Genomic DNA, 22735 nt, shown 5'->3' with positions numbered 1-22735 from the left:
AGATTCAACATTTTAATGTCGCCGTAAGTGCTTGCCAGCAACTTTGCAAAATATCCCTGGAGCATTAAGAGAAAAATGAACATCTTTTAACATGAGAGGGAAGCTCTGAAGTTACATCATGCTGGTAAATAGCACATAGAGCAAAAAGGAAAAACTTACGTTGAGAAAAAGAAATAGGAGTACCTACTTGAGGAGAAGAATGTCACTCAAAGACTGTTTTCTTTTGGTACAGAATGGGCAAGAGAAAGGAAGACTAACCTTCCGAACCCGTTAAGGAGCTTCTGAGCATGGAGACTGCATTTTCAGTTTTGGTGAAATCCGTTCTGAGGCAGGAGACAGGAGGCTGTTATGACCATGAAATTAGGAAATGCAGCAACTCAAAACTAAAGAACTAGCACCACCATTTGACTAGGAGTGGAAAATCTGCACAAAATAGAGGAGGGGGTGGCCTTGCTTTCTCCACACGAGGCCTGATTCTAACTTTCTTAGCCCTTCGGTCAGGACAGACGTTCAACAAGGGGTAAGTAATTTGTTAATCTGCCTGAAAATGTTTTATGTAACCCAGCTGATTTTCTCTTCACTGCTAATAAAGTTTGAAATCTAGGCAGGCATGTCGAGTTGGAAAAAAAAAAAAATAAAGCATTCATTCAGCACATAAATTTTGCTAATCCAAAATTAGTTACAGCTAAGAGCAGGACTGAGGACATGTCTTCTGTGAGCGTTTCTGTAACTTTCTCGTTCAGCCATTGACTCAACAACCGGCTCTGCATTTCTTGTCACTGATTAATTAGGTTCCTGACTTCACTAACCTGCAGACGCTTAGCTTAGTTCCCTCCAACTCCTAGGCCGTTCTTTCTGTTATCTGATCTTTCCATAAACTGTCTGGCATTTCCTGCAGCCAGTTAAGAGTTCATGCAGTGTTTTGTCTTATTTACACGGACATAAACATTCTGAAGTAGAAAATGTGCTAAGTGATATTGAAATTAAGGAAATAATATTAAAAATGTTAATAGCTTACAAAGTCAGCTGTGCTTTACAGAGTATGTATTTTAAAAGATTGTTTTTTAACATACTGGATTTGTCTACTCTTCAAGACTTAGGAGAGGCTGGTTTTCTGGAAGTGAGAATGGTAGAGGAGAAGGTGAAGGCGTCTATCTTGCTCCTGGGCTTTCTAGAATCTCTAAGTGCAGGTTGACATCTTTAGGGCAGGAGATGCAGCCCTAAACAGTCTTAGGGAAGACAGAAAATCAAAATTTTCATAATCAACGCTTTAAAACCTATTGAAATAAAGGATCTTAACTATTTCCCATCTTCCTTATACATGTGAGTTAGTCCGTAAAATAATTTGAATATGCAAATTTGCCTGAGATTAATTTCTGCAGAATACGTAGAAGACGGCATATTTTAGCAAACATGTACAGTATTTAATTTTGATTTAAGAAACAAAATTTCAACAAGATTCACTTACAGGAAGAACAATCACATATATTAATGCAATATTGGGGTTTTATTAGCTTTTTATTATTTTTATTATGGTTTCTGGCAAAAGATAAATTCTTTAATAAGATGTTTTGAACAGTTTAAACATCTTGAAAGTAAAATATTTTTGTCTAAACTAATTAAATCCTTCAATTAGTTTGTCAGAATGAACTATGCTTTTCAAACACCATTTAGCTACCTGTTAAAATCCTTTGTACATATCAATACAGAAAAGAAAATCACTTAGAGCAACAGTTCTCAAAATAGAACATCTGTTGGATTCTGAACTGAAGGTTATAGATCAGTTTCTTTTCATTAGAAAATATAAATGTATAACATAAAATTCCTATAAAATTTACATTAGATTAGTTATCCTTAAAAGACCATTGTTGACATTCATTTGCATTCCAGTATGTGCTTTCTCAAGGGGGGTGCGGGGAGAATAATAATAATAGCAAATGTCTTCGGAACAAAAACTAGAAGTCAGATACTGTTTTAAGCAATTTTACAATTTACAAACCAGTGAGGTAAGTACTACCGCAACCCCATTTTACAGAGGAGGAAACCATGGGATGCCGAGATTAAGCATCTGTACCAAGAAGTTATAGCTGAAATCAAAGTTCAAACTCAGGACAAAAGCACCCAAGTTTTGTTGTTATTGTTGTTGTTGTTAAGATTTTATTTATTTATTTGACAGAGAGAGACACAGCGAGAGAAGGAACACAAGCAGAGGGAGCGAGAGAGGGAAAGCAGGCTTCCCTCGGAGCAGGGAGCCTGATGCAGGGCTCGATCCCAGGAACCTCGGATCATGACCTGAGTTGAAGGCAGACACTCAACGACTGAGCCACCCAGGCGCCCAGCACCCAAGTTTTTAACACCCCCCCTGCAGAATCAAAACCACACTAGGGAACACACATGTTTTCTATGTGTCACGGGGAGAAAATGTGGAGAGGTTATCAGTGAATGGCTAAGAAAAATTTCTATAGATTGATATAGAGATGTTATTATGAATCATCTTAAAGTTTATCATTCTATTGAGCTCGCTAAAAAATTAAAACGTAGGCTCAGACTAACATTGTTTTAAAATATTCTGTGCTTTCGGGGCGCCTGGGTGGCTCAGTTGGTTAAGCGACTGCCTTCGGCTCAGGTCGTGATCCTGGAGTCCCGGAATCGAGTCCCGCATTGGTCTCCCTGCTTGGCGGGGAGCCTGCTTCTCCCTCTGACCCTCCCCCCTCTCATGTGCTCTCTGTCTCTCTCTGTCTCAAATAAATAAATAAAATCTTTAAAAAAAAAATATTCTGTGCTTTCTTATAGGAAAAAATCTCTTTTGAGGAAAATTTTCTAATTAAATTGTATTCACTGTTATTAGATTAAACTGAATAATGGGGGAACAAAAGAAGAAAAGAACAATTTAAGTAAAGCAGTATAATGTTATTCTAGAAATCTTTCTAGGTTGCAACCTTTTTTTAATACGTTCTCTCATTCCAGAAGTAGCCACTAACAGCCTGGTCTCCACAAGCAAAGTAAAGCAGAAAATTGATCAAGCAAAATCCTGCTGTGACCCAGGTGATTCGGATTAAAATGAAAATCAGGTTTTTGATATGGAGTGTGTGTTTTTGTCTAACACTCCAGATGACAGTGGGCTCAACTGGGACTCGGTAACATAGATAATGGCCCATATTCTTCACTTGTCCTCATTAGCAAAGATTTTTCTATTGGGCACTGCTTTAAACACTATCCGGATTCCATCACACTTTACAAGCAGCTCTGAACTTCTGGTTTTCCTTATGAAGAGCAACCAAAATTGAAATTCTGCTTGCCTTGATATACCAGTCAGCACCTGAGCATCCATTTACTCATCTTTCTAAGGGAAATTGCCCAGCCCCTCCCCTGTCCTGTTTCTGATCCAACTCGGATCATGACCTGAGTTGAAGGCAGACACTCAACGACTGAGCCACCCAGGCGCCCAGCACCCAAGTTTTTAACACCCCCCTGCAGAATCAAAACCACACTAGGGAACACACATGTTTTCTATATGTCACAGGGAGAAAATGTGGAGAGGTTATCAGTGAATGGCTAAGAAAATTTTCTATAGATTGATATAGAGATGTTACTATGAATCATCTTAAAGTTTATCATTCTATTGAGCTTACTAAAATGTGAGCTTGGTGACAACCGCTCGCTAAAAAAGACTTGGTGACAACCAAGTCACATCAGGATGATCCTCAGACCCCACTTCAGGACACAGCTAATTGGACCAGGGATAGGAAACTAACCAAGACACACAGTGACCAAAGCCATGAACTAATGTGAAAAGATGAACTTGACCAATCACATTCTAGCTCTCTGGAGTATGAATTCTGAAAACCTAGACTGAACTAGTGAGGCACACAGGCAAGAAGGATGTCTTGGGGTGGACCGGAGACCATAGTAAGCAAAGGCTCTTTCGCAAGTAAAGTTTATGCAGGCAAAGAGAAACCCAGTGAGCCAAAGTGAACAAATAGGGGCCCTGAGCCCCTGAGCACACGGCAGGGTCTGGCTACGGCTGCCCTATCCACTATGCTGGTGGGGTCGTGGACGGCACACAGATTCTCCGCTAACCCTTATTACCAGATACTCAGGGGAGTCTCTGTTCCTTCCTGTCAAGAGTATAACTAAAACACTCATCCTGGATCACAGCTGCTAGTTTGTGTAGCAGAAGGCACAAAATCCAGCAGTCCTGTTTGCAGTGTACAGGTCCCAGATATTTGAAAACAGACTCTTCATATGACCAATGACTGACGACTCTTTCTACTGTCATTTGCTCAACATTGATGCCCTGTAGTTGAAGTTCATGGGGATAAAGATAGTCTCTCTCTCAAAAAAAAAAAAAAGACTATCTTTGTTCAGGTAACAAAGTCAGGCAATTAAACCTTACACATCATCTTTAGAAAGCCTTTTAAAACTTGCCTTCATGGAAAAATAAAATAAGATAAAAACAGAGAGGGAGGCAAACCATAAGAGACTCTTAATCATAGGAAACAAACTGAGGGTTGCTGGAGGGGATGGGGGTGGGGAAGATGGGGTAGCTGGGTGATGGGCATTAAGGAGGGCACCTGATGTAATGAGCACTGGGTGTTATACCAACTGATGAATCACTAAATTCTACCCCTGAAACTAATAATAATGAATATAAATTTTAAAAGTTTTCAACAAACCTGCCTTCAAAAATCACATGCTTCTTCTTTATATACAAAAAGATATATATAAAGCCTCAAACATCCCATGTGAAGAAATAATTATTGAAAAAATTCTACTAGGAGAATAAAAGGGCTTTCATATTTATCAAGGTGACAAAAGAAATAACATCTGAAGAATGCAATGATTTCAAATGGAAAAGCTATTCCCTCTGCTGACCCTTCTTACTCCCCCAAAACCTTGCCTCTTGGGTTTTCCTTCTCCCCAAATACCAGTTTCTAACTACCACCTGACCACATCAGTCTCAGTAGCCAGACAGATCCACAAATTCACATACTCCTCCTCAGAAAGAAGCAGTCTCAGCTAGGATTCAGAGAGGGGTAGCCCTTCCAATAGTTTATTTTCATCAACTACTATAATATACTTCTAAGGAGAAAAGAGAACTCCACAGATTTCATCCAAGTTCAAGGAGCCAGTGCCAGAGAAAAATGATTTTTAAGTACGGCTCAGAATTCATCACTAAGGGGCGCCTGGGTGGCTCAGATGGTTAAGCGTCTGCCTTCGGCTCAGGTCATGATCCCAGGGTCCTGGAATAGAGCCCCATATCGGGCTCCCTGCTCAGTGGGGAGTCTGCTTCTCCCTCTCCCTCTGCCTCTCTCCCTGCTCATGCTCTCTCTCTCTCTCTATCTCTGTGTCTCAAATGAATAAATAAAATCTTTTTTAAAATTTCTTAAAAAAATTAAAAAAAAAGAATTCGTCACTAACATCATCAGCTGTGCAATGAGCACAAACACCTGAAACATAGCAAAAGGGGAGGTTGCCATTAAAGGCTGATGAGCGATGCTGTAAGACATCGAGCGCAAAGGGAAGCCTTGATGCCTAGACCAGATAACAATTAGGGATGAAGAGTGCTCCCCACCTGAGGATCCAGCCAGCCCCCTTAGTGGCAAGTGGGTCCTGCCCTCTGATGGCCACCGGCAGCAACACCCTTGACCAACCTTGGTCGCTTCCTCAGGCCTGCAGTGATGCTCAGCACCTGTGACAAGTACCACAGCATCTGTTCAATCACCAGGCACTACAGGAAGGAAGGTTTTCAAAGGACTGCAGATTGTAGAACAGTCGAGGGAGAGCAGGGTGAGAAAAATATTACTTTGTTATTGTTTTCTTCTTATTTTTGCCCTGGGCTGGCTTATTCCAGGGAACTGTGGATTGCAATAACTTCAGACTCAACCTCCAAAATATCTCCAGCCTCCATCCCTTCTATTTCCTTCTCCATAGCACCACTCAAGCCTTCCTCAGCTCTCAGCTGGACTGGGCAGTGGTGTCCAGACTTGTCTGACTGCCTTCAGCCTCTCCTATTTCTAACCCATTGAACGCACCTTCACCAGGTTACCCTCCTGACTAATCAACACCATCGTGTCACTGCAAGATAAAATGTCGTACAAACCACTCACTACCTCCCTGTTAATCTGGTCCCGGCCCACCTCCCCAGCCTTGAGGTCTGATCCTGCAGCCTCCTTCCCTATGCCCAGTATCCTACCTTTGGTCTCTGCTTCTTCCCTATCTGGATCAGTTATGATCCTACCACTTCTTCCAGGTTCATCTCAAAGATCACCTTCTCCATGCAGCCCTTCGTGATTACTCACCATCACCCTGTTCTCACCCACCCGAGTCCCCACAGCACATTGCTTGCACCGCTCCCTTCTGACAAGCCCTTAGGAAGCATTTCCTCCTGCCAGACAAGGATGAATAGACATGACCTTGAAGAGCTTGTAACTAGGAAGGGAGATAGACACTTCAGATGACTTGTAGGACACCCCGGTAACTGATGCATCAGCACTGAAACATACTTTTGCTGAACACTTGATAACACTCTCAGGGGAATGGCAAATTCAGTCTGGCCCCCAGTTATGTATGTATCTCCCACACCTCCTACCTCCAGTCTACTGCAGTTGGTAGGGAGTGGGTCTTACCCAATGGCAGTAATTCACACAGTGTCGGGCACACAGATTTCTTTTTCATTCAAACAAATTTCAACTTGAATAGAAGGAACAGAAAGGCCTGTTCATCTCCAATCCACATCCCTCTGTCATCTGCCTTCGCCTTGCCCTCTAAGCAGTAGAACCGCAGGACTTGATCATTTACAGGGGCACTGAGCAGCCCCAACCCCCAAGTACATCCCTGTCTGGGTTTGGACAAGCTTTCTCTAAGTGTCAAAATCTATACCGGAAACTGTTTGTCCCCAAGCCCCAATATCTTCACGGTCCTTGAAATAGGGACAAGGAGTGAAAAATAAAACATAGGAAACAGGGAACAAAAATAGGTGATTACATTAGAGACAGGACATTTAAATTGCACAGTTTGGGCATTAAGTTAAATGGGAAGATAATAGCATATAAAAAGCAAGCATGTGGGGCGCCTGGGTGGCTCAGTCGTTAAGTGTCTGCCTTCGGCTCAGGTCATGATCCCAGGGTCCTGGGATCGAGCGCCGCATCGGGCTCCCTGCTCGGCGGGAAGCCTGCTTCTCCCTCTCCCTACCGCTCCCCCTGCTTGTGTTCCCTCTCTCGCTGTGTCTCTCTCTGTCAAATAAATAAATAAAATCTTAAAAAAAAAAAAAAAGCAAGCATGTGGATCACTAGGTCACCATAAGTGTAAAATGTGCTTAAAATGGATAGTAATATGAGTACAATTTTGTGCCATCACTTGGGCAATGTGTTTAACATCATTTTCCTTATTACTAAATTTTGGTTGATTACTATACATCTACATTTCGCTTTCATAAAATCATTTTAGCCTTTACTGGTTTGCTTACTCCACTCTCTAAAACAAAGATCCACATGGATGCTTCCAGGGGCTTTTGGAAACCCCTGAAATCATATCCAATCTTTTGAGTACATAAACACATCTGCATTTTTCTGAGAACAGTCTAGAAACTTCATCTGATTCTTTAAGAAGCCTAAGCAAGATTAGGAACTACTAAAGGGGGCAGCCTGGGTGGCTCAGTCGGTTAAGCGTCTGCCTTCAGCTCAGGTCATGATCTCCAGGTCCTGGGATCAAGCCCCATGTCGGGCTCCCTGCTCAGCAGGGAATCTGCTTCTCTCTCTCTCCCTCTGCTCCTCCCCCCTGCTTGTTCTCTCTCTCTCTCTCAAATAAATAAATACAATCTTTTAAAAAAACTGCAAAAGAATGGGCTTATCATTGTAAACCAAATGTTTAATATGCTACCACATATATTATCATTTCTTTGACATTGTAACACTGCCTAAATGATTACTTTTCCTTTTCAAAATTAGCACCTTTGGGGCGCCTGGCTGGCTCAGTCGTTAGGCGTCTGTCTTCGGCTCAGGTCATGGTCCCGGGGTCCCGGGATCGAGCCCCGCATCGGGCTCCCTGCTCGGCGGGGAGTCTGCTTCTCCCTCTCCCTCTGCCCCTCCCCCTGCTCATGCTCTCTCTCTCTCTCTCTCAAATAAATAAAATCTTTTTTTAAAAAATTAGCACCTTTTACCAAATTAATAAAGTTTTACAATTTGCACTTTTCTTCTACAATAACTTGGGATAGTCAATTTCTCATTTTGGAACATTTTACTTGTAAAACTCCAAAGAGATCCCGATTCCCAAAACTTTAGATCCATTCAGTAATTTCCAACTGCGATATGAAGCAGCTCCTGGACTTCAGAATGAGTAACACACGGACTTCGAGCCAAAGAGATCCAATCCTTTCTCTTCATGCCATGAACGCTTAGTCTTTCAGGAAATGAAAGAGATGGACCAGTGTATTAAATGCGTTTTCGACTTAACGGTGTTTTCAACTTAGCATGGGTTTCTTGAGACATAACCCCACTGTGGGTAGTGGAAGATCTGTACCAAGTTATCAAGCAAACAGTTGCCCTGGAGAAGCTGTGTTGGGCTGTGTTTGATATGGCTGTGTTTATAACTCTGGGGTTTTTGAACCGCGCGTTCTGGGTGCCTTTTGTGGGGTTTCCACCCTCGGGAGACGTGTGCAAGGAGCAACAGTAGATTTCCAGCTCAGAGCAGCCTGAGCGCGGCCCCAGCACCTCGAGGTGAGCCACCTTCCGGTGGGGTCACCACAGCTGCCACAGTGGGTCCTTGTTTAGACATTTAAAAGGTGTTCTGGCAGAATCCACACTCCCAGAAGGAGCCCTGAGGCAAGACTTGGCCCCAGCCAGCGGCGAGCTGCGGGCCACCACTAAACCAACAAAAGCAGCCGGATCCCGCAGAAGCGCTTACACAGAGGAAGCAGACTATCCTAAGAGTTTATGTCCTATTTATGCAGGCAGAGAAAGGATATTCATTTCAACCAGCAAGGGAAATGTTAGGTTATGTAATACTGGGGATGAAGAGAATGAGGCTGGCTTTTTTTTTCTTTTTCTTTCTCTTTTTCCTGGAGAAAAGTGTTGTGAAATAGTCTAAGGACAACCTCCAGTTTCCAGAGTCACTCCTGCCCCCCAGAAGCTTCTGTGAGGCCTGGGCTCTGGGGTTAAGGTTAGAGCTGGGGAAACCACATGAGAAATGGCAGGCGCCGGACCCTCCCCCATCTAGGACTGCCCCCTCCCCCAGGAGAGCCCATGGAAGCCACCAGGAGAACTGGCCACACACACTGTTCATCACTCATTTCAGAACGACATTCTCATTATCCTGAAGCACATTTCCCGCCTTCTCAGGAATGCAACCTTAGAATCATTTCTTATGTGGTCTGCTGCACAGAGCCAACTGAAGTATAACTAGGAGTTATTAAAATAGATGTTCAAGCAGGACTGGGGTTGACCAGTATATCAAAATTTCAGATGAGCAACTGGTGAGGGCAAGGGGTGTTTGTTTAAGGGAGAAGTAAGAACATGAGCACAAGTAAGGTCTCAGCCAGGGGACGGGTGCAGAGAGGTGGGGGCAGAGGGAGCCTGAGTGCTATGAGTGAAGGCTCTAGTCCAAGACCCCAACTGGCTGACTGAGCAGGGACAAGGAAGTGACCAGCAACCAGCTCAGGCAGTTGGCAGAGCTCCACGTGGGCAGGACAAGTGAGGAGGTGGTGTAATAGAGCTATGGAGCCTCCGGTTCTCCCGGGAATGGGAAGTCCTTCTTCTGGGAGATGAGGGTGTAAGGCCAAGACTGGGTCACAGACGAGCAAGGCAAACTCAGTCACTTGGACAGGAGTCTAGAGATTATCTAGGATACGTGCTCTTTTTTTTTTTTAATCCAAGAATTATTTACTGAGTACCAGCAATGGGCCAGCTATTGTTGTAGGTGTTAGGGACATAGCAGCAAACAAAAGAGACAAAAATCCCTGACCTCATGAAGTTTATACTCTAGTAGAGAAAGTGAAGGAATAAAGGATAAGCAACAAATAAAATACAGAAAGAAGGTCAAATGGTGACAAGTACTGAGATGAAGTAAAGCAGGGAATGGGGACAAGTACAAGGGCAAGAGTGGAACTTTAAAGTAGGGCAATCAGACAAGGTGACCTGAGAACAAGATATTGAACAAACACCTGAAGACAGTGAGGAGACAAGCAGCTTTCTGGAGGAAGAACATTCTGGACATACAGCAGCCCCAAATAGCAGCAGGTGCAAAGACAGGAGTGTCCCGGGCACATTTGGGAACAGGGAGGAAGTGAGGGTGACCGAGCAGATGTGTCGGGGAGCAAGAAGGAGAAGAGGAGGAAAGGTAAAGGAGTTGCAAGTTGTGTAGGACCTCATAGGCCATCCAAGGGGGCACAGACCTTTACTCTGAGTATAAGGGAAAACTACTGGGGGTTTTGAGCAGGACGGACATAACCTGATTTATGTTCTAGAAGGCTCAGTACAACTGATTAGTATAGACTGGAGTGTGGGTAGGGAAGTGGGAGAGGCAGGGATCAATTAGGAAGCCACTTCCACAATCCAGGTGAGAACCAATGGTGCTCGAACCAGGAGTAACACTCTCAGTGTATTTGAAAGGTCAAGCAAACATATTTGCTGATATAGTTGATGTTCCAGGAGTGAGAGAAAGAATGGAGGCCAGACTGAGTCTCTGGCTTTTGGCCTCCAGAACCCTGGTATGGAGCTACCATTTGCTTAAGATAGGAAGACCCCAGCTGGTGGAGGTCTGGGGGAAGAGAGAGTTCCAGAGTCCAGTTTTAGACATGTTAAGTTCGAGATGCCAATCTAGAGAGCCAAGTGGATTTGGCGAGTGGGCAACTGAAGGGCAATAGAAAGGGTCTGGATGGAAATATAAATTTGGGGGACATCGGTATACAGATGCCATTTAAAACTTCGGTGCCTGTGACTTCAGGTTGGTGACACTGAACACCAGCCTCACTTTCCTTCTGCTCAGCATCTCAGGGCCCCCGCCCTCCCTATTGTCAGGTTGCCTATTTTGTCCCTATTATCTGGCTTCGCCCAGGTCTGCTTTCCCTGCTCCTGGCTCTTACCTCCTTCTACCCCAAACACATTTACCTTTTCTGAGTCGTATTCTCCCAGAACGCTCTTCTTTGGATATAACTGTGTAACAGATATAAATTAAATTAATGGGTATAATTCAGATGTCTGTAAATTGCCCTTTCCACGCTGATGTGAGTTCTTTTGAATAGGGGACGTTTAGGCCATGTCAAAGGAAGGAAGCAGATCACATTTGGGACGTGTGGCACCTTTTGAATGGCCTGGGGGAAGACAGCTGGCTCCGAGGCTGAGGGCATTGCCTTTAAGATACAAAATAGACATGTAATCCACATTCAAAAAATACTCTTTCCACATTTGGATGAGGCCCTTTGAAAAAAGTATATATTTCCATTACAATTTAAATAAAGGCAACCAGTATTATTTCATACCATTTCATTTAGCATGTTCACAGTATTGCAAATGCTCCAGGAGTTCAACTGAAGAAAAGCTTATTTTATTTTATTTTATTTTGACCGTCAGGAAGAGCCAGAGAGCTTGGGAGCAGTGCCAGAAGAGGAGGCCTGTTCAAAGCTGGATAAAATCCACAAGTGTATGTTGGCCCAGACCGGTATCTGGTATGAGGCTAAGACCTCTGGCCTGGGGACACTTCAAGGAAGTGTTTTTCTATTGGTTGTCAGTAGGTCTCAATCCTGGCTGTCAACTGGCTTACAAATGACTTGGGCCTAAACCACACCCTCAGACATTCTGATTTCAGTGGAGAGACCCGAGCATCAGTTTAAACAAACAAAAAAAATCTCCAGGTGATTCTGATGTGCAATGAGAGGTGAGAACCCCTGAGTTGGACAGATCTGTCCTCTCCAGTTCCATAAATCTGTCCCCTTCAAGCCCATTCATGTACCTCACACACATAGAATTCAACCAGACCATGACACAGCCAGTTCCTCATATTACCATTTCCACATGCTTACTCTTGCTTCTTTCATTACATTTGCTTTAACATTTTTTCACTAATTTCTTTACTGGTTTAACATGGTTTAGAATACCTCTTAAGACAATGTGTCACTGTTCATTTGTGAAAAAAAATAGTAACTCCCAAGAAACAGTTGTAGCATCTGAGAAAAGAAAACCAAAACAATACAATATCCCAAATTTACACCAAGATCTCCTCCCTTTGGAAACTCTGCTGCAGAAATTACTGTGTGCACCCCGTTCCCAGAGTGATTCTATTATTGACAATGTGGGCAAAGAAGTAAAGAAAACACACACACACACATACACACAAACCATGCTCATTTCAAGCCACCAAGAAACACAGGCCAAAAGAAAGATAATATCAATCAACCTTTGCCAAGTGGAAAAGAACAAAGCCAGCAGGGACTGAAGTTCTATATCCAGCTTTTAAAAGAGAATTTTGAACAATAGAGAACAAATACAGGGTAATAATTCAAAAGATTTGCAAACAACGCAACAGAACAATGCAAAATGAGTCAATACTACTGGGCGTGTGTTTACTCTAGAAAGAAAAGCTGGACACCCTGAACTCCATTAATAAAATGTTCTGTGTTTGCACAGTAACCCTCACTCATAGAACCATTGCCCTGTCAGTAACAGTCTCTAGTCTTACCTTAGAGAACTTGTTGAAACATTGTCAGCACCTTGGTTCCCATGTTACAAAGAGGGAGGTAAAGACAGGGAAAGGCTAACTACCCTGATGCACGAAGTAGTAGCTGAGATGCTTCTGGAACAGCTACTAGTAAGCAATGACCTCTGTTGGTGTTTCACGAACCAAAACATTTCCATTTTCTCAAGAAAGTCGGGGGCTATCGTTTTATGTCTACAGCCTAACCCAAATGTTCCTTCCTTTTCGAGAATGGTCTTCTATTCTCCCTTTGTCTTTCTCCATGCTCTGTTCCATTTCCAAATTGTCTTCCATGATTCAAACTGTGTTATAATTAGCTCTAAGGGGCTATAGAAAAGGCTTTTTACTGCTAGGATTTTGGTGACTATCTGTGTCTTGAGATAAGCAGCCATCTGCTAGGACTTGGTAATGTTCTTTACTGGGTAACAGTTTCTGGGGTGAGGCAGCTTACTGGCATGGTAAAAAGTAGATGGAGAGAGTACAGATAAGGGATCACCAGAACGCCTTCCCACGAGGAATGCTAACTGCACCCTGTGAGAATGCCAAGTCAGGGGAGGGAATGGTGCCCCATGTGTTGGCTCTGTTAATTAGCACCATTTGAAGATAATTATGACAAGACCACACAGGGAGAGCATGATGTTTCAAGTGGAGTAGACCATTAAGTAAACAGGAGTAGTGAACTGCATTTCCTGGGTGGTTGTGAAAAATCTTCCAAAAGATGGACGGGAGGATGCTGAGAGCTAAATTTAGTTCTTTGGAGGAACCAGAAGGAAGAGCCCAAGCCAAACTTTACCACCACATCCTGATTACTACCAAATTGTCTCAAGCTTTCTCAACTCACTTCAGTACTTGTTGATAAAACAAGAACTTTAATTACAGTCTCAGCTCAAGAGAGATATGGAGCTAACACCTCCCATATCTCTATCCAGTAGGAACCACTGCCCTTGGAAGACCAAACAGGACCAAGGAGGAACCTGGCCACTGTTCTGGGAAGGCATGGGAAGAAATGCTAGGGATGCAGGCTGTCTTCCTCCTGGTACCTCCTGTCTACCCACCCACACTGGCCTTCCTGTTTCTCCTGCTCACTTTGCTTTTGCCACCCAGCCCTTGGACTTATATCAGTCCTACTTCAATCCTTGCTTCCCTTGAATTCTGATCTTTGTGATATTTCTAACACTCCCTTCTCTCAGATACAAAGTCTCAAAACCTTGACTCTACTTCCTAATTCATTGCCACCTCCACCTGTGCCCTGGGATCCTAAGGGATGTGCAGCCCTGGCCTTTGGTGGACCTCAGCCAGCTCTCTGCTGCCCCCACCTGGTCCACAGCAGCATCTACAGATGGTAATCTGACAAACTGGCCCTTAAATCCAACGCAGCTTCACCTAATTTCTGGCAACAACTCGAATTTTGTTAATTTTGTTTCACTGTAGCCTGACTTAATGTATGGGTTCCAAGAAAATTCTTCATTTTTAATAGTCAAGTTATGCTTGTGGGTAATGAGTTATGCTAGTGGGTAAATGGGCTACTTTAGGGAAAGCATTTTAAGGTGAGTGCAGAACAGTGGTATGGTAGCAGAGTAAGCATTCTGAAAAGGCCAGCCTAAAGTGATGGCTTTTTAAAAAGTCACTGGGACACGCCACATAAATGTAGGGTTATTCCAAAAAGCGGCCGTTTATGTAACATTAATTTTTTTCTTTCCTTCTATTTCAAATTTCCGATAGTAGTAATAAAGGAGGTAGAAGAAGAAAGAAGAGGAGGAGGAAGAGGACACTTGGTTTTTGAAGCAATTCGGAAGCTGGGTAGAATAAATTCCAGCACCTGAAACTACTAAGTTAACCATCCAGCCATTCCCACCCAAGGAACTAGCAGGGCATCAATATGTGCCTGACGTGTTCACCTCCACATCGCCAGTGCCTGGCTGGAATCAGGTACACGGTAGACCTTCAACATGCATTTGTCGAATAGATGAATGTATGCACATGTAATTAACAGCGCTTTGTAAACCATACCTTCATGCAGCGCACTCTAAATATTTGTTATTTTACATAGCCTGGAGGTTAACAGCACTTGCTTGTCATTTGCACGGATACTCAATAGCACATGCACAGCCCCTCTCCTCTCACAGCCCTAGCCCTCTCATTCCTGCCTTTCTACACCATATGACTGGTCAAAAATGGGCCTCGGAGTGGGAAAAATATTTATTTTCATGAATCACCAAAGCACTTCAATGCTCTGGCTCAGAAAATGGTGATCTCAAATTACATCTTTACATTGGAAGGTATGTAGTGGGACTGATGAATCTGAATGGTCTTTGGTAGAATGGAATTGCAACTTAGGTCCTATAGAAAATGATACATTATGTTTTATAATAGAAAAATATTTTCGGGGGCGCCTGGGTGGCTCAGTCATTAAAGCATCTGCCTTCGGCTCAGGTCATGATCCCGGGGTCCTGGGATCGAGCCCCCATTGGGCTCCCTGCTCCGCGGGGAAGCCTGCTTCTCCCTCTCTTAGTCCCCCTGCTTGTGTCCCCTCTCTCGCTGTCTCTCTCTGTCGAATAAATAAATAAAATCTTTAAAAAAAAGAAAAGAAAAATCTTTTGGTTGTAACGAATGTCCAAATTAAGCATATTGGGAATAGACAGTTTTTTAAGAATAGAAAAGACTTAAATGGAATTTTTTAGAGATTATCTGAATAAACTCAAGACTGAGATATACAGTCTTAGAAAGATAAATCCAAGGGCGCCTGGGTGGCTCAGATGGTTAAGCGTCTGCCTTCGGCTCAGGTCATGATCTCAGGGTCCTGGGATCGAGTCCCGCATCGGGCTTCCTGCTCCTTGGGATCCTGCTTCTCCCTCTGCCTCTCTCTCTCTGTCTCTCATGAATAAATAAATAAAATCTTAAAAAAAAAAAAAAAAAAGAAAGATAAATCCAAAGGCCCACTACTACATGAAAGAAGTAGAGGTGCCTATCAGCTATGAACAAGAGTAACATTAATACCATGGCGTTTTAATTAGTTATGAAAAAATTGACCAAACAAGATAAAGAGGGATATTATGAATATAAAGGTACATGTTTACAAAAGAGATATAAAAGTCAATAAACTGGAGGGCCCGAACAACAGAGCAGCTAAATCTACAAAGCAAAGCTATTTAGAAGTGAAGAACTTGATTGATTAAAAAGCACTTGCAGTGGGAGATGCGAATACATCTTTTTCAGAAGTGATTCAATATTACATTCCTTTATCTACATTTAATAGTCATATAGGGATCCTGACATTTTTCAACTAGAGAATTTTTGTTCATTTATCCATCAACAATTTATAAAGTTTGATTATGAACTTGGGCACAAAGATTATGTTTAAAATGTTTGCAAAATACAGGTTTACATGACAAAAAACCTCATAAAAATCCAACACAATCTGAATAAAAAGAGATAAACGATCTTTACCTGAAAATTAGAGTATATATACTTAACTAAACTCTAAAAGTGAAGAAATCAGGGTGCCTGGGTGGCTCAGTTGGTTAAGCATCTGCCTTCAGCTTGGGTCATGATCTCAGGGTCCTGGGTTAGAATCCTATGTCAGGTTCCCTGCTCATCAGGGAACCTGTTTCTCCGTCTCCCTCTTTCCTCCCCTGCTCATGCTTTCTCCCTCTCTCTCTCTCCCTCACTCTCAAAGAAATAAATAAAGTCTTTCAAAAAAATTAAAAAACTAAAATTGAAGAAATCAAAGATGATATTCAAACTGCCTTGAAGGCAATGATAAAGATGCTTCAGACCAAAACCTATGGGTCACAAAAGAAACTGACTTAACTGAAGTTTTATATATATATCATGTATATGATACATATAATGATATCTATATATCTATATAAATTATATAAATTATATAATTATAGATAATTATGTAAAATACATATGTATGAAATATATAATAATATATAATATAAAGTACGATATAATAACATAATATATGTTATATATTACACATTATACATATAATAATCCCCACATAAAACTGGGAATTCCCAGGCCTCCTCTTCAAGAACTTTCTTCTCCACTCCCTGGGGGTATAGCTGCCCCCCCAGCTTAATCTCTGTGCACCACTCCATGTCCTCTTTGATTTCTTAAGACAATCTCCTGAGGGGCGCCTGGGTGGCTCAGTCGGTTAAGCATCTACCTTCGGCTCACGTCATGATCCCAGGGTCCTCGGATCGAGTCCTACATCAGGCTCCTTGCTCAGCAGCGAACCTGCTTCTCCCTCTCCCCCTGCCTGCCACTCCCCCTACTTGTACGCTAGCTCTCTCTCTCAAATAAATAGATAGAATCTTAAAAAAAAAAAAAAAAAAGACAATCTTCTGAGATCTATTCTGAGCCCAGAGCCTCAATCTCACCCCCCCTCCTTTCTTTTTAATTTTTTTTCTCCTTCCCCTGCACCGGCATGGCCCCATTTCCAGAAACTGGCACCCCAACCCAGACCTCAGTGTCATAGCTTCCACTCGGGTCCCACCCCCAGCTCCCAGCTGCCCCACCACCGCCACAGATCCTTCAGAAGCCCAGCTACCACCAACACCCTGCTCAGATATCTGCTCTGAGCCCACATTGCCTACGGATCAAAGTCCAGGGGCCTTTAGCCTGGTCACAACCTGCCTTTCCAAAGAATTTGCCACAAGCCAGTTTCATGTAATCCCCTGGAGCTGAATGAACTCCCACCATTCCTGGAAATGCCAGGTGCTTTTCCACTGGCCTTGCTTTTCTCTACTTGGAATGCCACCTCTAATCTCTAAATGCCCAAATCCTGCCAGTCTTAAAGGCCAAGCTCAAATTCCACTTCTTTTATAAGATGTGGCAGGAGGTAACATTTCTTTCCTTTTAAAGCCCTAACAAACAGGAAAGCCAAGTGGGGAGAACTGACAGAAAAATGGAATACCTGTCTTATCCCAGTTCACATCGTCTTTGCTATATTTTCAGTATGCATATGCCTTTCTTCCCCAACCAGATTTCATTATCCTTGAAGTCTGATTTATCTTCATCCCCTTAGCACTGGCCCAAGAATACAGTCAATAGTATTTTCTGACCAAATGAATATATACATACAGCAGTATATGCATATAGATTTAATTCATTGCTCTCTTCTTTTCTGGATCAGTCTCTCTTATCACTCTGAAGGATCAGGCCTGTCTCTGCAGTGAACTTGCCAAAGTTCATCAACATATCTTCATGTCCACGATAGATGTATGGGCAACTCGGTCTTTCCATAGAAATGACTTGTTGCTCTCTTCCTCTCCCTGATAATAAGGACTGGTCCTACCCTCTATTTTGTACCACCACCACCCCACCCTGGCCCAGTCCAAGGTCCTTTATAAACAGTCTACCAGGCAGTCATGGTTTGTATTACAAGATCTTCAGCATCTTGGGGCGCCTGGGTGGCTCAGTCCTTAAGCGTCTGCCTTCGGCTCAGGTCATGATCCCAGGGTCTTGGGATCGAGCCCCTCATCGGGCTCCCTACAACGCGGGAGGCCTGCTTCTCCTTCTCCCACTCCCCCTGCTTGTGTTCCCTCTCTCACTGTGTCTCTTTGTCAAATAAATAAACAAAATCTTTAAAAAATAAAAATAAAAAATAAAAGATCTTCAGCGTCTTTACAAACAACATCCCTGTCTTCTTGGGTACCATGTAGGTACGAAGTCATAGAAGACCAGTGCTAGGCTGGGATGTTGATTTATCAACCTGACCACCACCTTCATAGTGCAGATGAGGAACCGTGCAGTCCAGAAACCTAAAATGACTTGCCCAAAATGCTAGGCTTTCAACAAATATTTAGTTACTTACTATGGACAGCAATCACTGTGCTAGGTGCTAGGGTCATCATGATAAAAAAAAAGATAGACTCTTCATGAAGTTGCTATCTAACAGGAAAGAAAGCTAACAAAAAGCAAACTTCATAAAATGTCAACAAATGTTCTGATATGCAGAGTATAGATTTCCATGAGAAAATACAGCCTCCCTGCAGAAGAAGAGCAGATGGAAGTAAAGGGTGAACAGAGATGAGTCAGCAAAAGGGAGGCAGGAAGGTTCTAGCTAGCTAGTGAGAGCTGGGCCAGGTAGCAACTCCATGAACTTCTGTCTTTTGCACTCTGTTTTTGACTCTAGCTCTTTCCCACTCTCTAATTCTCCCCTCCTAGCTCTGCATTCCTATGGCACTTCAGCTACTCTCCCATCTTTCCTCTGCCTCCCTCCCTTCCTCCTTTCCTGCCTCTCCCCCAACCCCTCCCATCCAGCCTCCATGCATTCCCAGGAGCATGCAGCAATCTCTACACAAAGAGTTAAAGATCCTTTGCTGAGTTGAGGTATTCTGAGTGATAACAGAGCCTTTTTCCTCTAGCACATGCAGTGATCACTCCACAAACACTCACTGCCAACCATGTGTCTCCTGGGGGAAGTAGACACCTCATCAGAGTGGATAGGAATCTGCCAAGTGAAGGTCGGTTTCACAGTGGCCGTCCTTCTGGCCACAGAAGTAGATGTGTGAAGACCAGGAGCCCTGGCATCTTCGAGGAACTCAGAGATCATAGAGCTAGATCAAGCTGAAGACTGCAGTAGGGCTGGCAAGTCAGCAGAGGTCTGATGGAGGAGACAGTAGCCCAGGGGCAGAGGGTGCCTCTGTCCTATTCATCCACTGGGAGCCTGATTATTGCTTCCACAGGACAGCAGGAACATGCAGTTTTCTCTACAGAAATAGTTGAGATTGTTAACCAAAAATGCTCTTTAAAAATACTTTTCAACATAATAACTGCTAAAGGAAGCGTGTGTCTCCCTCCACATCAGATTTGTGACTTCTTTTTCTCACTTCTGAACCAAAGGGCCAGTATTTGGGATCCTCTGGGCCTGGGACTTGTTTTTTTAGTATCTCTAAACCTAAGATTTAATTTTTTTCAATGTAGCTTTTCTTCCTCCTCTACAGCTTGAAATCAATTTCAAAATGTCAGTTACTTAGGGCAGATACATTTCAACAATTTTCTATGAAAAGCCCAAAGAAAGACACTGAAATTAGCCAATTTCTTCTGATCATGATAGTTGTGCTAATGGAATTCTTTTTCAATAATTTCTTAGTTTTTCAATGCAATTCTTTAGGCCCCGACAAAGTAAAATATAATTTTTAAGTGATACGAGAAAATACAGAAGGAAATAACTGTCCAAGAGATTTGGAGGAATTGAAATAAAATAACTGACATGATTTGAGAAGTAGAATGGTGCAAAATTCTTGTCTCTGTCTCTTCGGAGTGATAATTTGAGATAATGTCTCTATATCCCTAAAAGAGACTATGGATTAGAATGAAATCATTTCTTAATATGCCATTCTGATTTTGGAAATGTGATAAAACATTTTATGTTAGTAGTCTGAAGTGATTTGGAAATCATTTATTTTTCAAGTATTTGAAACCTTTAAGTCTTGCCACTGGAAAAGGGAGGGAAGAGGTATTTTTTTAAAAAAGAAGAAGGTCATTTAAAAGCCACGGGGAATGGTGGAAAGACCAGAGCTGGCCTGGTGGGATGACGGGGCGGCCAGCCATCCCTGTCCCTATGACCAGCTGGCTGTCACGCCTTCCCCAGCTCCCTCACCTCCAATTAGGGCATTGATAAAAAGAGCTGAACACTAGTTCAATATGTATCCAAAATCAAAGTTCACCCCAAATATAAAATAAGCTGTCAACATGTAGTCCCACCACGCTCCAGGCGGGCTGAGAGAGGAGGCAAGAGCAACCCTCAGTAAAGGTTGTGCAGAAGGGAGAAGGCCACGCCGACAGCAAACCAACCTGTGGGCCCAGCCCGGGGGGCTGGAGCTGCACCTGCCTGTGCAGGTTCTGGGGCTCCCAGCTCTGGAATCCTGTGCTTCCCAGTTCAGAGCTCAGGATTCTCTAACTGCATTGTCTCTTTATGTTTTTTTTAAGATTTTTATTTATTTATTTGAGAGAGAGAGACACAGCGAGAGAGGGAACACAAGCAGGGGGGCAGTGGGAGAGGGAGAAGCAGGCTTCCCGCTGAGCAGGGAGCCTGATGGGGGGGCTCGATCCCAGGACCCCAGGATCGCGACCTGAGCTGAAGGCAGACACTTAACGACTGAGCCACCCAGGCGCCCCTGCATTGTCTCTTTAAAACAAAATCTCTCGAAAGCCAGTTTAATGATGGCATTAACAGTGATTTATATGTCATGACAGACTCTTCTAAAAAACAAACCACTTAAAAAAAAATCAGTGGACTGGAAGACGCTTGAGTTCAAGTCCAATTCCCTGTTACCCTGCTATGTCTCTGACCACCCCGCCCCCCCACACACCTTGTTTTCTTGTTTAATAGAGGGGGCTCCCAGCCAGGAAAATGAGATCATGAAAGCAACTGTGCAGGACACAGCTGTGTGCAGGGAAGAACATTATTTCTGCTAATTCTAAACTACCCCCCCACACACACACACAAATGGAATTTGGGGTGTTTGCAAAACTTCATTTGATTTTTATCACTGCTATTTCTGTTTATAGTAATAATAGTAAGGCTACAAAAAATATTTTAGAGACTGCAAGATATTTGGCAATTAGATCTGGCATGGTTTTTTTTACCTATTTTACAACTGAAGTCAGTAATTTGGAAAATGCTTATTACTTTGTAAACCCAAACTCTTCATAACAATAAAACAATTATGAGCATTCGCTCTTTTTTTTTATTCTGAGACCATTTTAGAGACAATTCATTGTCTTTCTTTCCTATTTCCTTCTCAATCTAGAAATGAGAGAGTTCGGTGAGAGGTGTTTAAAAGAAAGAGTTGAAGGCAGAAAAAGCAGGCACGTCACATTCATCTTCACTGACGCTCAGAACAACACTGGTTGGTCTCTAACGTGAAAAAAAGAAAACAAAAATTTGCATACAGGATAGAGAAACTCAGCGCATTGTTTTCCAAACTTTAAGGAAATGGTGCAATTTGGGTCGGGGAAAAACAATTTCACTGTTTTTGTCAGGCAGGTGCTGTGTGTATGAACTTGTTTGGGTGTTCAGTCATTGACCTTTATCAGATGGGCTGGAGAGCAAGGATTTGGGCAGGTCATGCTGTCAAAGATAAATCTGTGCCTGGTATTTTTCTGCCTAAAGAAAAATTACCTTCTCATGTTATCTAAAGCTTTGTCCTTATCGTAACCTGCTACATTTGAAATAGTTCTTTCTTGGTAATAGTTTTCCAATAAGCTACTGGGTTTAATAGTAGATCATTTGGAAACTATGATAAGATCGGTATTACTTAAGTTCTCTAAATTAATTTACTTGAAAATATGATAATGGTGTCCTTGTTTATTTGCTCATACAGAAGGTTGACCTTCTCCCAGTAATCCGTAAAAGCAGTGTTCACTTCAGCTGGTGGTAATATGAGTTTCCAGCATGGCCTACAATCTAAAATAAATATGGTTTCTCCATGGGATCTATATTTCCTCAGCTCCAAATCACCATTGTAATCTCTTTCTTTAATTGTCCTTCCCAGTATGCTTACCTCTACTCACCTATCAAGAGTGTCATGTAACCGGCATGGCATCAAAGAATCTAAACCAAAGGGCTGTGGGGAAACTGCAGAAACACACCCACGATCCTTCAGGGAAAGGACATCTCTGAAGAACAGTGTCTGTTCAAAGGGTGACAACACAGCCACCACAAAGAGAAGCCCATACCCAACAATAAGGCTTCGATGAAAACCTACATGCTCCGACTTCTGTTTTAATTCATTTCACTTTTAGGTTTCAGAGTCTTATTTCTTCACAATCTGGAAGAATGGGTGATTTGTTTCAGACCGTAGTCATAAAGCACACACAATCCAAACCTCCGTTATGTGTCATTCTCCTGTCTTCCGTTCTTCTTCCCTAATTGCTCCCTGTGTGAGGCTTCTTGTTCCAACAACATTGTCATCTCCTTGAATATAAGACTGTACTTTTTCAGACCACTGTTAGCACATCACGCAGGTCTAGGGACACAGTGAACGCTCTAACAGGAAATGAAAGGAATTGAATGAAGAAGTAGAAC

The 22735-nt window shown here is 42.7% G+C and overlaps 1 protein-coding gene and 1 long non-coding RNA gene across 2 annotated transcripts in view; one reads left to right on the top strand and one right to left on the bottom strand.

Moving 5' to 3' along the window:
• The window catches only part of ESR1 (estrogen receptor 1), a 381963-nt gene extending 381585 nt beyond the window's left edge, over nt 1-378 (bottom strand). Inside the window, exon 1 of the mRNA XM_045865762.3 lies at nt 259-378. The gene's annotated coding sequence lies outside the window, so the exon portion shown is untranslated. The remainder of the gene's footprint in view (nt 1-258) is intronic.
• On the top strand, nt 6-22538 carry LOC123836744 (uncharacterized). The gene is made up of 5 exons (XR_006789048.3): nt 6-124; nt 233-520; nt 2968-3045; nt 14410-14616; nt 22203-22538. It is a non-coding gene; the product is annotated as an uncharacterized LOC123836744 (long non-coding RNA).
• The last annotated feature ends 197 nt before the right edge of the window (nt 22539-22735 follow it).

The sequence above is a fragment of the Mirounga angustirostris genome, unplaced genomic scaffold (assembly GCF_029215605.1).
Source record: "Mirounga angustirostris isolate CCGP_5_RB_7025 unplaced genomic scaffold, mMirAng1.0.hap1 SCAF_8, whole genome shotgun sequence".
Taxonomy (NCBI): domain Eukaryota; kingdom Metazoa; phylum Chordata; class Mammalia; order Carnivora; family Phocidae; genus Mirounga; species Mirounga angustirostris.
The sequence above is the reverse complement of the archived record's forward strand: the minus strand, read 5'-3'. Positions and strand labels throughout refer to the sequence as shown.